This window comes from Rhineura floridana, chromosome 6 (assembly GCF_030035675.1).
Source record: "Rhineura floridana isolate rRhiFlo1 chromosome 6, rRhiFlo1.hap2, whole genome shotgun sequence".
Taxonomy (NCBI): Eukaryota; Metazoa; Chordata; class Lepidosauria; order Squamata; family Rhineuridae; genus Rhineura; species Rhineura floridana.
In genome coordinates this window covers 50,991,581-51,004,395 of record NC_084485.1, presented here as the reverse complement: position 1 = coordinate 51,004,395, position 12,815 = coordinate 50,991,581, and positions in this window count along the sequence as shown.

Genomic DNA, 12,815 nt, shown 5'->3' with positions numbered 1-12,815 from the left:
GTGAGATTTGATAAACTTGGGATAATGTCAGATTGTTTGTTTGTTCCGGAATTGGCTCATAACATATTGTCAGTCAGAAAAACTGGTGAGTTGTGATTTTTCCATATTTTTCCACAGACCAATGTTATATAATGAGGGGAGATCAAGTGTGTTTGCAGGGAAGCCTTAATGATTCACAGTTTGTAATAAAGAGCAGTCAAGCAGGGTGTGCTGTGTTAAACGCTGAGGCACAGGTACATCAGGGCTGCGTTCATGAATGGCATCAAAGGCTGGGGCATGCAAACCTTGACACGATTAAGAAAACCCCAATGCATAGTGAAGACATGCGTTTAAAAGATTGTGGACAGTTAATGGATTGTGATGCATGTAATAAAGCTAAAATGACTATTGCACCAATAAACCGGGAGGCTGAGAGAACCACAACAGCTCCCTACCAACTAGTTCATGTTGATTTATCAGGGCCAATAAATGCTTCACGAGGAGGTGCAAAATTCTTCATGGTACTGGTAGATGATTTTTCAAGATTTTGTCATGTTTTTCTGTTAAAGCATAAAAGTGAAGCTGAGCAGAAGCTGAAACTGTTCATTAAGAGAATTGAAACTCAACACGGCGTCACGGTGGGGGCTATACGCTCGGACCAAGGTGGGGAATTCACGAATAAGGCATTGAGTGACTTTCTGGAGAGTAAGGGAATAAACCAGAATTTCACTGCTCCATTTAGCCCGTTTTCCAATGGAACTGCTGAGAGAAAAAATAGGGTGCTTGGGGAAGCAATGAGAGCCATGCTGATGGATTGCAGTTTAGGGAATTCTTTCTGGGCAGAAGCAATTCTTTATGCGAATTATATTCACAACAGGGTGTTACACAGTGCACTTGGAATGTCTCCTTATGAGAAACTTACTGGCAGAAAGCCTAAAATACAACACATTCAAAAATTCGGGGCAAGGTGCTGGATCCACATTCCACAGGGAAAAAGGAGGGGCAAGCTTGCGCCCAGAGCACAGCAAGGTTTTGTTTTGGGATTTCAGAATGCATATTTCAGAGTTTGGTGTCCAGAAACACAGCAGTTAATTCTGAGCAGAAGCATTAAAGTCTCAGAAAAGCCTTGGGATCAAAGGGAAACAATTGTTCTTACAGGGTCAGATGACACACAAACACGAACACAATCACAGACATTTAAGCCAGATCTTGACATTAAAGTGGAAGGCACACAAATACCTCTCAGAGATGCTTTGAATGAGCTCATTTGTGCAAAACGCAGATCAAAGAAACGAAAAGCTGAGGAAATGGAAGATCCTGGGCACGCGGTGCCAAGCACAAGCACAAGTACAAGCACAAATGGGGGGGCAGAGAGAGCCGAAGCCCTGGTTCCTTTAAGACGCTCTACAAGAGCAAATTTAGGCAAACCGCCTGAAAGATTTACCGTGGGATTAATAACAAGTCCTGGAATGAATAAAATTGTAGAAATGGATCCTGAGACACTTTATTTGACATGTGTTCAACCAAAGTTTGAGTGAATAAAGTTTTGAACTGTACTGAGATGTAATTTTGAACTGTACTGAACTGAATATGTATGATGCAATGTACTGAAATGTATTGCAAGAGGTATTGTAGAAATGTATTACCGTATGACTATGTATTGTGGAGATGTATTGTTGAGATTTCTTTGTAATTGACAGACATGATGAGAAAAAGGGGGGCTTGTTGGCATGGGGCCTAGTAGTTTTCCATCAAGTCTGAAAGTTTTGAAAGTTAAGAGGAGTTATGTCTTTGCCCAGTCTGGGAACGGACAGTGAAGGTCGTTGTTATGGTAACCATCAAGATAGACTGGAAAAGTTCTAACAGAGTCTGTAAGTTGTTGTCTTCTGTGTATTGCCTCTGAACTGAGAGGTTCTCTTCTGTGTTTACTCCCAGAGGGGGGGGGTTACTGAAGAAACTCTAAATGTATTTACTCTTAAGCCTCTGGCCATAATGTCTTAATAAAGACTCTTAACATGCTCTATTGCTCTGAAGAAGTTTCTTGCTCAACTTAACTCCAACGTAATGTATGCTGTTTCACGCAACAACGCACACACGCCAACACCTCAGTCCATCTAAACATTGAAAATATTAAAAAGCCTTAGCAAAGCACACATACACACACACAAAACTTAAAGGCTTGTCTACATGAGAGCATTACTTCATAAAGATGCTGTTTTTACCTCCGTTTTCTCTTTTCGACCTCCGCAATAAGGGCTCAATGCCAGCTGCAAACATGGTGTTTTCTATTCACACTGAGGGGAAGGATCAATAACACAGTTTCCTAATGACCACATCCTCTAATTTAACATTTCCACTCCCTCTTGTTGCTTGGCAACCAGCATGCTGCAGTGGGTTCCTTTAAAAATAAACCCGAAAGTGCAAATATCTTGTGTTTTCCCTGGCAGGATACAGCTGAAATACAAATCTTTGTTTGAATAGTGTTATGGTTTTACGCACAAGGGGGGGGGAAAGAAACTAAAGGCACCGTTTGCAGCAACATAAAAATGTTAGCAGAACAGGGAAAAGCAGCCAGAAGTTGCTTCTCAGCCCTCAGGAAACAAAATGAACGGAGGGGGAAGGAGGGAGTGGGCGGGGAGAGGGGAACTATTGACACACCCACGTAAAAGCATCAGAGCAAAGCATCTGCAGGCATACACGGAATGAAGACTTTTTTCCTTCCTGTTCTTATCAGAGGATCGGGTTAGTACAGATTTACAGGGGCGAAACTGTGATAGCTTCTGTTTGCCAGTAACATCATGTGAACCATGTGAATTAAAAGGACATGTGAGTAGCACTAAACACACAGTAAACCACCATGTAGATGAGCCCTAAGTCCCATTTGTTATTTCAAAGCCCTTCCAAAACAGCCAGGGCTCACCCATGTGTGATATGGTGGTCTGTAGTTGGATCTCTGCCCTAACTCCACACGCAACACCTTAAAGTTGTTCCACGGGGCACTAATTTTGGAGCAGCAACATTAGGGACTAAGAGTTCATCCTTACCCCCAGATGCTGCTATTAGCCTCACAGCAGAAAACATGCAGGCTCTAGTGGAGTTAATAGCAGATTCAGTTAGGGGATTTACATCTGGGAAATGGCATGGGAGAAAGGGTTAAGCATCATTTCCAGTGCCTCTGCTTCAATCAAAATCAGACCCACTCCAATTACAGATTTCTCACATGTGGTTTGGCCTTCAGTTAATCTCCTAAAAGCCAAAACAGAGCAGAACTGGCCCCCTTAATTTATTACATGTATTTCCCACCCTTCCTCCAAGGCAGCATACATGGAATTTGCCCATTTTATCATCATAACAACCCTGTGAAATAGATTAGACTGAAGAAGTAACAGTGTCATCCACTGGACATGGAGACTGGAAGGCAAGTCCCCCCAGTCTAAGGGCTTATCCACATGGGAGAATTACTTCATACTAAAGATGCTGCTTTTACAGTTTTATTTTTCCACTGTCCACAGTAAGGGCTCAGTGCCAGCTGCAAACACAGTGTTTTCTATTCACACTGAGAGGAAGGATCAATCACTCAGTTTCCTAATGACTACTAATTTAACATTTCTAAGCCATTTGGTTACTTGGCAACCAAGCATGCTCAGTTTGTTCTACCAGTAAGTTTAATTTAAAAAAAAAAGCAAATGTGCAATTATTTGTATTTTCACTGGTATAATACAACTGAAATACTAATCTTTCTTTAAGGAATGATATGCTTTTGCGTACAAGTTAGGGGGAAAAGAAAAATAAGGCACTGTATGCAGCAACATAAAAAAGGCTTGCAGAACAGGGGAGAGCAGCCGGATGTTGCTTTTCAGCCCACAGGAAATAAAATTAACAAAGGGAGGAGGAGGGAGTGGGCATGGAGAGGGGAACAATTGATACAGCCACCTAAAAGCATCAGAGCAAAGCGTCTGCAAGCACTAGAGATACAGAGTTAATACTTTTTTTCTTCCCTTTTCATATTATCAGTAGATTGGGTTAGTACAGATTTACAGGGGGGAAACTACATGATAGTTTCTGTTTGCCAGTAAGGTCGTATGAACCATGTGAATTAAAAGGAGATGTGAGTAGCGCCAAACACACACTAAACCACCATGTAGATGAGCCCTAAGTTCACTGATCTTGTCCACTGCACCACACTGGTTATTTGAAGGGAATTCCAAAAGAGCCTGCCACCATCAAAAAGGCTCTGTTACTGTTAGGCTATTTTCATGTATTTATTGCCACTCTGGTGTGGAAGTGAAGAATGAAGTACGTTGCATGTCATGGATCTCAGAAAGCAATACAGTTCCTGAAGTCAGGCAGATATTGTGACAGCAATAGCTTCACGGCTCATGCTAGGTTGCAGTATAGTTCCTATTGCTTAGTGATGGATTGATACCCAACTAACATAAAATACAGCTGCAGCATGATGCAGGTCACATTTGATGCTAAAAATGGCATTCAGCTTCTCTTGATGTGCTATTGGTGAGCATATGAACAAGAATGGATTACTGCACAATGCTCTGTAGGGAGCTGCCTTTGAAAAGTTTTCAGAAACTTATGTGCAGTTTTGCATCTTTTTATGTCATTGGTTTTATTATTATTGTTTTTACTCCTGATTGCTAGCCACTCAGACGGTCCCACATGTGGAGAGAATGGCAGGGTAATATGACACAATGATCATAATGATAATACATTATTATGTCAGGGTAGGAAAGTGGAAAAGAGATATTGGTAATACATAAAATCTTAGCTAAGCCTATGTGTGAAAATTGCCATTGACGATGCTAAATTTGCTGCCCTGGGCTCCTACTGGGAGGAACGGTGGGTTATAAATCTAATTAATTAATTAATAATTAATTGTTCTTTCTTTCTTGCCCAGACACAGCTAAGAATTAATGCATTCATTATGTTATCTTCCCTAATTTGCTGAAATAACTGCTCTTGCAAGTGGTTAACTGTTATGAGCAGTGAAAGGTGAAATAAACTAATGTGAAACAAAGTATGCACAAAAATCTATTTATTTATTGCATTTTTTATCCCACTCCTCCTTCACAGAGTTCAGAAGAGCTCCACTCGGCTCTTCTTATTACGTCAACTTCATGAAATTGGTTAAGCATAGTTAAGCTCATTGATTAAGCTCAAGTTTACCCAGTAAATTTCATGGCTGAGCAGGGATTTGAACCTGGGATTTCTCACTTAAATCTCAACACTCTGCGCTAGGGATGGGGGAGAAATTTGATTCAGTTCGCATTTAAAGCCAAATATATCCAATTAGCACTTTCCAAAACAATATGAGAACCAAAACACAGCCATCCTTCAAAATTTGCACTTATCCAAATTTTGTGATGCAGTTCTTCAACCAAGCAATGTTTACAAAAATGAATATATGAGGGGAAATTGTGCACCAATTGAATATATGGGTGAAAACGACATACAAAATGCATTATTTTAGGATAAAATTGCTTGCAACATTATCGTCAAAACTGCATACAAAAATGCATATATTAGGAGAAAATCACACTAAAATGCTGAATTTTCATGAGGATTTTTTGAAAAAAATTATAAATTGCTGCAGAAATATGGAGAATCAAATTTAAGATTAAAAAAATGAGAAACTGAGAGAACCAAAATTGACAGAACATTCTATACCTACTCTGCACTGCACTGTCCTTCTCAGCAATGACATCTTATCTTCCATAAGGAGGCATCCTTGGCTATGCATCCTCCTCCGGGCAACCAGCTGCTGGAATTTGCTATCCTATCTTCCATGAGCACTTAAAAAAAAAATCAGACCACCCTGCTCACATGAGTAGGCCACTCCTGCAAATGCAAATACATGCAAATACATATAATGGGAAGATGCCATGAGACAGTGGTTTCCACACTGCTAGTGGGAAGTGTGAATGGAGCCAGGCAACTGGGTTGCCCAATGGCTATAGGCACTATAGTCAGGCTGGCTGCATACACACTAGCCCATTTGTAGCAAAAATGTAGCTTTTCTCAATATAAAATTGTTCATGCTGGTCTTCAACATGCTGTTTTCAATCTTGATTGATTATAGATCCTACGGTCCAGACATGTGAGTGTGGTTAACTGATGTTTTTGAAAAACCTCCCCTTGATTAGATTACATGTTTGAAATCCCTCCCCTTGTGATCTTGGTATATGCCCACCCACAATGTAATTGGGCAGAGTTGCATAAACTCCCCATTGCTGGGACTACTTGTTTTCAAATGGACACACTGCTGGGTAATGCCAGTTTTTATTTTTGGAATGAAACCAGCTTGTCAAGAAATGCTTTTCAAGGGTAAAAATATGTTGGTAAATTATTGTCTGTATCCACCCCAAAGACATGAAGCTTCAGCGATTTAAACTGAATCCAATCAGACTAAAAATCAGGAAGAACTTCCTGATGGGATGAGCTGTTCAACAATGGAACAGACTGCCTTGGAAAGTGATGGATTTAGAGGTTTTTGAGCAGAGACTGGATAGCCACCTATTAGGAATACTGTTGCAGCTGATTTCCTGTAGGGATTTTAACTAGATTACTTTTAAATTGAATAATTCAACTCAATTATTCCAACAAGGCCCTGCTAAATTGTAAAAGCAAAACCCCAAGGACACTTCCAGACTGCCACTATTTTACAGATGCGATTTGATCACATATCTGCAATTAAAGTAGAGTTGGTTCTCTTGTGCAACAAACCTACTTCCAAAAAATCAGGAGGAGGGAGGGAATGCACTGGAAAGTATGGGATAATAATTGCTCCATCTTATAAATTCCTTATAAACAAATCAGAATGAATGCTCAATAAACAGCCAATGTCATCTAACCTCCCCACAAACTTTGAGCAAACAAATCAAGATTACTGAGGGCTTATCCACATGGGAGCATAACTTCGTGCTAAAGATGCTGTTTTTACCTCCATTTTCTATTTGCACCATATAGTAAGGGCTCGATGCCAGCGGCAAAAATTGTGTTTTCTAGTCAGGCTTGAGGAGAAGCATCAATCATGCAGTTTCCTAAAGACCCACACCCTTTAATTTAACATTTCCACTCCCTTTCATTACCTGGCAACCAAGCATGCTATGTTTGTTCTACTAGTAAGCTTCATTTAAAAAACAAAACAACCGGGAAGTGTGATTATTTGTATTTTCACTAGTACAATACAGCTGAAATACACATCTTTGTTTGAGCAGTGTTTTGCTTTTGTGCACAAGTTAGGGGGGGGAAGAAAATAAAGGCGAATTTGCAGCAACATAAAAAAGCATTGCAGAATGGGGGAGAGCAGCTGTAAATTGCAGGAAATAAAATGAACAAAGGGAGGAGGTGGAAGTGGGCGTGGAGAAGGGAATGATTGACACATCCACTAAAAGCATTGGAGCAAAGTGTCTGGAAGCCATAAAGATATGAAGTGAAGACTTTTTTCCTTCCCTTTTCGGATTATCAGATGATTGGGTTAGTACGGATTTACAGGGGGGAACCTGTGTAATAGCTTCTGTTTGCCAGTAACATCATGTGAACCATGCAAATTAAAAGGGGATGCAAGTAGCACCAGACATACAGTAGAACCCTGTGTAGATGAAAATGGAAATGGACTGCCTTCAAGTCGATTCCGACTTATGGCGACCCTACGAATAGGGTTTTCGTTGTGAGCAGTATTCAGAGGGGTTTACCACTGCCTTCCTCTGAGGCTGAGAGGCAGTGACTGCCCCAAGGTCACCCAGTGAGCTATAAAATGTCATCTGAAAGTGTACTTAGTGAATTGGTTTGATGCAGCTTTTATTCGTTACCACTAGGTGTCAGGGTTACAACAAAGAAACTACAAATCAGCAAACTGGGCAAAGATGGTTTTGCTGTGCAGGGAAGATCCATTTGTAACATACAAACTCCCTCATCTTCCCTGGCAGAAATATAACAGATAAGATTCCTTGTTTTGTCACCATTTTGAGACTATCCTGAAGTGGAACATTGCTTTTGAAACAGCTTCATATTGAGGGGGTGCACATTTACTTTTATTACCTGACCATGCAAGAGAGATGCTGCTGATGGAGAGGGTGGGGATATTTTATTACTAGAGCTTGTAAGGCCCGTGAGCTGAATAGACCTCTTTCTGGCCCTCAGGACTCTTCCTAGACTGCACTCCCTCTCCCCAGGACACACGTCTCATGATCCTGGCCCAAAGCCTTGAGTGCTTTTGCCTGGCTGTAAGTGGCCTTCAACTGTGATAATGCCTCTTATTTGCCTGGATGGAGGTCTGTGTGGGTAGATATAGTGTTTGTATTATTGTTCAGTATCTCACTCCTAACCCTCTGCTCAGCTTGCCACAGCTGCACAAGCCAGCCCCTTCCTTGTCTGCAACTGCCAGGTGGGGGGCAAATGGGCTCCTTGGGACTATGCAGCTTGCCCATGGCTGCACAGGTGACAGGGCACGTAACCCCTGAGCCACTCACTGTGGGGGTGATCTTTAGCTGGCCCTTTACACCCAGGAGACACAAGTGGGGATTTGAACTCACAGACTCTGGACTCCCAGCCAGGCTCTCCTCCCCACTGTAATTACCCACCTGTATTAAGAGTTCAAATTCGTCCTGCTTGTTTCCCATGCTTTGCACATTAGTATACAGACATCGAAGACCATGTCATTTATGGCTTGGCTTCCTTACTACATTTTTCTGAGGACTGATACTGGGCCATTAGATCCAATCTCTCTGGTCCCATTACTGTGCACAAGCGTTCATCCATCATTACCACAAAGTTTACATCTCCCTCCCTCTTAGGATTCGGTTTAAAGCCCTCTTGATGAACTTCTCCATGCTGTGGCCAAACACATTCTTCCCAGTCTTTGTAAGATGCAACCCATCACTTGCCAGCAGTCCATTTTCCAGGAAGCATAGCCTGTGGCCCCAGAATCCAAATCTCTCACGTCAGCACCACTTACGTAGCCATTCATTCACACGGAGTATTTTTCTTTCCCTTTCTACTCCTCTTCTACATACTGGAAGGATGGATTAAAAACGATCTGGGCCCCAAAGTCCTTGAGTTTCCTTCCTAGAGCTTCAAAGTCTGATGTGATTTCTTCATAGCTCCGTTTGGCAGTATCATTTGTTCCCACATGGATGAGGAGAAAGGGATACCTGTCGGTGGGCTTGATGAGTTATGGCAACCCTTCCGTCACAACTCTAATCCGTCCTCCTGGTAGACAGCATACCTGGCAAGTCCACGGATCTTCTCAGCATACTTGGGTTTCAATCCCACGCAGTAGGGAGTCTCCCACTACTAGTACTCTTCTCTTCTTGTTGTGGGCCGTGGTTTCATTGCCCCTGCTTGATTGAGCTTCAGTCTCTTGCTCATTGTCTCATGGCATCTCCTGCAATTCTTCTACCACAGGCTGTCCTCCAGTCTCATCCTCAAGTGGTTGAAAGCAGTTCTATAGTTCTACTGGTGAAGGGTGTCTTCTAGCTCTTCTGCTCCTGTCACCCTTACCCATGGAGTTTCCTCCACTTCGTTGTTCCTCTCCAAAGCAGGCTCCTCTTCTGCTACCACATGCTTTTGTTCTTCCACCTCCACTTCTCTTTGCAGCTGTTGTTACAGCGTTCTGTCTAAGAACTCTTCATCTTCTCTTATAGTCCTCAGTCTGCCACCCACCGTTCCAGGCCTCTCACTTTTTCTTTCAACAGTGCCATGAGCTTGCACTTGTTGCACGTGTATGCCATGTTGTTCTCAGGCAAGAAAGTGCCTCCCATCACCAGGCATCACCTGCCTCCCATCTCCAGGACATACATAGCAGTCATTCATAAAAAGCTCTCCAACAATAACCTAATAAGCAGGTACCACACATTGCAATTGCTTGTAAATAATGAATGTGTGTTTCAAGCTTATCTGCCAGCTGAAGTATATTTGGAGCCAAAGTAGCCATTATGTTTATTGTACAAGTAAAGTTAACAAACTTTTTTTTTTTGTAAACTGCAGCTGAGGGGAAGCCTGAACAGCTTCAGGACTGAGGTTTTGGGGTGGGGTGGGGAGGGGAGATGTGCAAACAGAAGCTTTGCTGAAGTGATTTTTGTTGGGATCCTAGCAGGCAGAGAGACTAACACTTCCCATTCTTCATGGACCTGAGGCTGCTCAGGTTTCCCTTTGCTATATACATAACAGCATGCAAGCAATTAACATTGCCTCTAGTTTGACCTTTAGAAATTGGACAGGTGATAGTATATTTCACACTGAAGCATAACTCTTTGTTACACTTTGTAACCCTCAGTACCTTGCAATATTCTTAATAATTAATATATTGCAATATTATTTATTCTTATTCTGCAGCCCTTGCATTCATGTATAGTTCTTCCCAAATTAGAAGAAACAAGAGTGACAACAAGAAATAATCTCTGCTTCCAAGATTCCCGATGACATGGCAGGAATAAAGGGTCTGTGTAGGCCTCCTGCTTAGGTTTGCCAGAAGATAATTATTAAGGTTGGAAGCTTCCTTGGCCAATCAGTTTGGAACCCTTGTTTAATAAATTCTGATAATCCTTAACTATCTGTTGGCATTTGAAGCTGTAATTTACTATGTGCCTTACTACATGGAGTACTTTCTGAAAGGCCATGCTAAATTTACTCTGGAGCTTATAGGATCAGGTATATCTCCTTTTGTAGTCTGGCTTTGTAGAACCTGACTTATTTGTGCATTTCACTGGTTGGTTCATAAACCACACAGCAGCCTACAAACTCAAACACCTCAGATATTCAACCCTACTATAGAAGATGATGCTGTGAGGAACCCTTCGGAATGAGGCATGACAGCTGTGTATAAAATAAGTTCCTTGACCTCCCCACCCACACAACAGAGGTGTATGGAGCTGTCGCAGTACCAGAGATTATTAAACTAAGTTCCCAGGTTACAAGGGTAATGGCTTTTTTAAAAGGATTAGATAAACTGCTAATACTTTTGAATATACTTCCGAATACCATTTGCTGGAAACCATGAGTAAGAGGGAGAGTGCCCTTGTGTTTGCGACCTGCTTGCAGGCTCCCCATGGGCATCTGGTTGGCCACGGTGAGAACAGGATGCTGGACTAGATGGGCCAGTGGCCTGATCCAGCAGGCTCTTCTTATGTCTTCTTATGTTAAATTCAGGGGGGGCAACTCAGCAAGTCATAGCTCTGATTTCACTTATTGCCTAAAAACGCTGACAGGCAGGAGCAGCCGGGCTGGCTCATATCAGAGAAATCATTTAGAAGGGTACCTGCACGTTTTGCTTCATAACTTTTTTCTAGGGCTAGAGACATTAAAAATGAACGCTCAGAGTCTGGGGCCCCTGCCTAGGGTTGCCAATGAAGTGCTTTGTGGGTGCCATGGTGCCTAAGGGTGCTGTGTTGGCAACCTCTACAATAAGCTTTGTGATTGAGTGGGGATTTGTATCTGGGTCTTCCTAGTCTACAACCAACATTTGAGTGACTACACCACACTGGCTCTTTTGGGGATTTACCAAGCCAAACACAACACATCAGTGATGTGCGGTGGCCCACCAAGGGCTCCATTAGCACGTATTTTTGTTGGGAATGCAAAAGCAGGCATTTTATTGCTGGGAATGCAAAAGCAGGCATTCCCTGTCAAGCACCCACATCGAACATCTGGCAGGACACAATAAATAACTGATGGGTTGTGTCTCATTTGGTCAACTGTTTAGGATTGCTCAAGAGCTATGTCACCATAGGAAAAGAATTTGCTTTTGTTTAGACACTGCTGTGTCTGCCCAGCAAAGAGAAAAGAAAGCTGCCAGAGTGGATATATGCCTTTAATATTAGTCCTGCACAGAGAAGAGATCCAGATCTGTAACACAAATTTTTTGTGTTTTAAAATTTGTATATTTGTTTTTAATTGCTGTAAACCACCCAGAGAGCTTTGACTATGGGTCAGTATATAAATGTAATAAATAAATAAATAAACACACAAGAAAAAGAATACACAGATCATGATGGAGCATGGCTTTTTGAAACACGGCTAACCCTTCACCTCTCACTGACATATTTTGCAATAATAAACCCATCATTTTAGTAGATTTCCATATAGGGGATGTAGAGACTAGATCTTCTTGGTGGTGGTGCCCTGGTGATGGAATGTTCTCCCCAGAGTCTCTCATCTGGCATCCATGTTACAAGTTTTTCTATGATAATTGAAGACTTTTCTCCCAGGCTTTTTCTGGGATTATTTTATCTTCCCCCTGTTGGTTTTTAACTGCTGCTTACTGGTTTTATCCGGTTGTATAGTACAATGCTGCTTTTAAAATTAATTTTGTGGTGTTCCTTTTACATATCGTTTTTAGTATTTGTTGACTATATGTATTTTTTTGGTTTTAAAATGTGAACTTTTCAGAGAACAGTTGATTGTATAACATAAACATGCCAAAATAAACAAGCAGTTCCTTTAAAAGATTTCTCTACTACTGAGCCTTGTTCTGAAAACTAAGAGTATCTCTCCTGTTCTCCTTGATAATTGTGTTAAGAGTTCTGTAATTATTCTTGAAGTTTCTTGAAAATTTGCTGCCAAGAACATCCTTAATTTTGTTGTTCATTCAGCTCTGTTTGGTATGTGAGGTGGGGGGGATCAAGATCTCAATTTAGAAATGTTCTCCTTCCTCTAGGGGTGTCAGCAATTGACTTTTCTAGGCATTTCCAAGGTATACACATAGAGAGCTACCTAATGGAAAGCAAAATGGAGAAATTATGGATGTGTGCTTGAGGGAAATTATGTATTTTGGAAATATGGTAAAATCTATTTGTTTGGGTTGGCTTTTTAAAAGTCATAATGTG